At 42.3% G+C, this 4,630-nt stretch overlaps 1 long non-coding RNA gene across 1 annotated transcript; it reads left to right on the top strand.

Moving 5' to 3' along the window:
* The first annotated feature begins 867 nt into the window (after window positions 1-867).
* On the top strand, window positions 868-2,060 carry LOC120963135 (uncharacterized). The gene is made up of 2 exons (XR_005755123.3): window positions 868-1,600; window positions 1,809-2,060. It is a non-coding gene; the product is annotated as an uncharacterized lncRNA (long non-coding RNA).
* The last annotated feature ends 2,570 nt before the right edge of the window (window positions 2,061-4,630 follow it).

Below are 4,630 nucleotides of genomic sequence, written 5' to 3'. Positions count from 1 at the left end.
GAGAGAGAGGTGGCCGAACTTGTACACCCCGGCCAGCCGGTCGTCCATCGCGGTGGCCTTCTCCCTGTACGTGGTACGCCATGACCGTCGCGAACAGCACCGCCAACATCCTCGCCTTCGGGTTCGCCTCAAGGGATGAAGGAGCTCCTCAACGAGATCCCGGCAGTTGGGTCTCCGGCAAGGCATGGGCCAGCGGCAGCGAGGTCGGGGAGGACGGACGGCCCCAGCGGCGGCACCACCTCCACATGAATCACCATTCACCACGACCCGCTCCGTAAGGCGGAAGAAACAAAGAGACGGCAAACTCGTATTTATAGCAATCCAGCCCATCCGAAGTATCGAGCACAGCAACGACCAGAAGTATCGACTGCGCCGAGAAACATCGATGCACCCAGAGCCATCGTCAAAACAACACCGCCTAACCGCCACGTAGATTATGATGTAGAAACCACCAAAATAGGGACACGTACACATCAGGATCAGGCTGGAGGCATGCAAATCACAACACCGGGACACCGCATGCAAACCTCAAAACAGGAAACTGCCAAATCAATCTAGACGTAGTCAAATTGGATCCGTGCAACAGCAGAAGGAATGTCCCAGATCTCAGGTAAAATCGCTCAAGCCACCCAAAACGTACACAGCCAGATCCCCCACTATATAACGTGGCAGCCTCCGATTGGATGGATTTTCACTGAGTGAAAAAAGTCGAAAAAAAGGGTAAATCAAACCTGGTTAGATTTAGTATATTTAGAATTAAGTATGACAGCTCATAATCCTTGTTTTGAAATTACGTCAAGATTTGCAAGAGAGAGAAACAAATTCAATTGCAAAACATAGTTGTTTCACTAAAATAAACAGATTGCTTCCGGTTGATGCTTGAAAAGCAAACAGATTGAACATGCAACAGATTCTAGAAAATTTGTCTAGAATAATCACTTACTTATAGTAAATACGATACAGAGAGATAGGGTCTCTCTAATGTAAATTTTTACAGTATAACTAAGGAGATAAACTGCTATTTACAGGAAACACAGAGATTGAACTCAATTAGATCTGAGGATCCAAGCAGAAAATCTGTTGGGCTATTCTGCAGTTGTTATGGCCTGAAAATTATTTCAGAAATCCCAGTTGCACAGACGTAAAGTACAGTAAAACCTGTGGCCTGAAGATGTACTATAGATACTAATATGCGAATACTAGAAAGTTGGAGAGCCGAACTAAAAGTCACCAAAATGGATAAGGTTGCCCCAATCTTCTTCTCGTGCGGTTCCTGAGGGGAAAATTACCGCCGTCCCCGGCTGCCTCGAGGGCTCGCCGGGCCAGAGAGAGGATGCTGGCGCCACCAAACCTCGTACGCGGGGACACCGCCGTTACTCGGACTTGAGTGCGGGGCCACCTCCACCGCGTGATGCGGCTGCGGAGAGCCGGGCCGAGGGCCGCTCGGAGGAGCGGCGTGTCGTGGCTGTGGTGTCCGCCGCGCCCGGAGGACTGATGCTTCTGCGTGCGTCGTCGACGCGGTTGTTGCTGCTGCAGTGATGGCGAGACGACGAGCGGCAGTGGCCGCTAGTTCCAGTTCAAGAAATTAGAAAAAGACATGGTACGTTCTTGATTGAAGCTTTCTCTTCCTTCATCAAGGATTTCTTCCGGTTGATGCTTCAGCCACCTATTCATGTCACCATGCCCACATGCTCGGATGAAGCGATCCACTATGTGCAGAAAAATGCAGTTAATTTCCAGATCACGGGAAGAACAAAAACTAAACGGAATTAGTGTTTCCTGCTATATTTCCCTTCTGGCTGTTTTAGGCGTTCGTGCCTTGAGGGGCTGCGCCTCTCTCCGCCCCTGTTGTCGTGTGCCTGACGTTGGCCGCCGCCGCCGCCAACTGAAAGGGTGCCGCTGCTGGTGTCCACGCCGTCGGGCTGCCACAGCCGTGTATCAGGCCGATGGCCAGGGACGCTGGTGCCGTCGAGTTCTTGGCCTAATTGCTCTCTGGAAGAGGCGTGTGCGATAACGTGTGAAAGTACAAGTGATTGACAGAATGAACATCTTATTTTATTGATTGAAGAGTAGGGTATTTATACCCCTGTTACAAGGCGGTAACTACATAGGCGGTAACTAGCGGTTGCTAATCTACACAACTGACCTAAGCATGGATTATTAGAATTTAATTAATCCTTAACACCTGCGTCGCAGGTTCGATTCCTAGTTCGCGTGCTTTTTTTGCAGTTTATCTCGAGTTTAGAAAACAGTAAAAAAAATCTAATATGGGCCGGCCTGACTAAGACGCAGGAGTAGCTGCTGCAGGCGCCGGTTAGCGAAAAACAGTACAAACCGGCGCCTCAGCGCTAAATAGGAAATGCCGCACAATGATAGACCGTGCACCACCCATGTTGCACTACCTCTAAGTGAGCTAGGGCCTAATATCTCTCCTCCCACCTGTTTTTTGGGCCCTATTTTTTTGCAGGTTTCTTTTTTCACTTGTTTTTCTGTTCGGGTTATTTTTTTCGTGTTTTTTCCTTTCTTTTTGGTTTCCTTTTTTTCATTTTTTCCTTTTTTCCCTTTTTCCTTTTTTTCCTTTTTCTTGTTCATTTTTTAGTTCTGTTTTTCTGTTTTCTCATTTTAAAATAGTGAACTGTTTTCACTTTCGCGAACATTTTTAAAATTTGCTAACTTCTCTAAAAAATTGCAAACATTTTGAAAATCCGCAAAAAATACATCTACAAAAATTCAAATCCATGAACATTTTTTAAAATATGCATTTTTTTCAAATCCACAACTTTTAAAAAAAATCTATGAACATTGTTTGAATTCACAAAATTCAAGAACTGTTTAAAAATTCGTGAACGTTTCCAAAATATATGAAGTTTTTCAAATTGGAGAACTTTTATGTAAATCCATTAACATTTTCAAATTTACAAACATTTCTCAAAACCATGAACTTTATTTCAATTCCATAAACATTTTTCAAATTGATGGAACTTATTTTAAATCCTTGGTACAGTTTTCCAAATTCATGAACATTTTGTAAAACCCATGACCATTTTATGATTTCACCAAGTTTTTCCAAATTAATCAAAAAATCTGCCTTTTTCTAAGACAACAGACCGCCACACAACAAAATGTTTTTAACCCACACATACATAGGTGAATGGGCAGCGAGCAAGCGAGCATTTTTTTAGGCAGGGGAACGAGCGAGCAATTTACCAGGCCGGCCCGCACGGGCAACAACCTGTGCATCGTTCCGTAATCTAGCGCTGACGAGGCTCTCTCCAAACCCACGCCCGTCACTGATACGTGCCTTGGTGTTTTTGGCACATGGTTATTCTGGCCTAAAGTACCATGGCGGATATGTTTGGCTCCCCACTAGTAACTCAAGTACCAATGGTGTGTGTGTGTGTGTTCCCGTCATTGGTAATTTCAAGATGACTGGGTAGTATCAATGGTGGGGCCGCCACCAGTTTTTTGTCTTTTTTTTAATTTTTAGGGTTTTAAATGTTTTAGGTTTAGGCTTCTGGTTTAAAAAAAATCTACATTAAAGGTACCATTGGAAGTTTCATGTAAAAGTTTGACGCCATTACCAGTTAATTTTCTATTTTAAGGGCATTAAATATAATCTAGGTATTTAATAGAGGTAAATCAATTATAGCTTAAATAGATAACAAATTCTAAAAATTGTCAATTTTTTTATCACATATAATCATGTGGTGAGTGTGAATAAAGTTTCAAAGTCAACCGAGGAAGGGGAGGTGGCTTCGCATGCAAACCCGTTCCTCGTTGAAACTTAGTCTCTTCCTCGAATATGAATGGTTTGTACGTGCCAACTTGTTGGAAACATTCTCGAAATTTTACCACACCATACGAAATTTCATGTTTTTTTTGGATTCATTCGAATTACTCAGAATTAAAAAGATAATAACTACCATGTTGGTGTCTGAATCTTCCACCGAGTGTTTGATACTCTTCTTATTTTCTTACACCATATAAACATACACTATAGACAACCAATAAGGTTGTCAACCCATTTCTGGCAATTACTTTATGTAAATGCAATTCAAATTTAAATTATATCAATTAAATGCCTAAAAATGCATTTAATGGATTAAATATAGCTAATGGACTGTGAAAAATGTTCACTTTTGACATGATATGGTGTGTGTTGAGTGCGAAAAAAATCTAGGCCCACCAACAAGGCATTGATCGTTTCACATGCAACCCTGGCTCATTCCTTCTCGAAAAGTCTCTTCGTGGGAGGTCCGGATTGTAATATCATGACACCATGTCAAGTATCCTGAAATATCCTCAAAATTTTAGCAGAACATAGCAGTCATATCATGACACCAGGTCAAGTATCCTGATTTTCGGGTTTTGTTTGAATTTTTCAAAATTAAAATGTCAATAAACACCATGTTGGTAGGTGAGTCTCGACCACCTAGCGCCTCCGATTGCTCTTATTTCCATACATAAGGCCTAACCATAGAGTAAAGGGCACCAATTAGATTTTCAACCCATTTTTGGCGATTATTTCATGTATCTGCATTACAAATTTTAATTATATTCATTAAATGCCTAGAAATGCATTTAATGTTCTAAGTATAGCAAACAAACTCATGAAATGTCAATTGTTGAC

Source organism: Aegilops tauschii, chromosome 1, assembly GCF_002575655.3.
Source record: "Aegilops tauschii subsp. strangulata cultivar AL8/78 chromosome 1, Aet v6.0, whole genome shotgun sequence".
Lineage (NCBI taxonomy): Eukaryota > Viridiplantae > Streptophyta > Magnoliopsida > Poales > Poaceae > Aegilops > Aegilops tauschii.
This window is presented reverse-complemented; position numbering and strand designations above follow the sequence as displayed.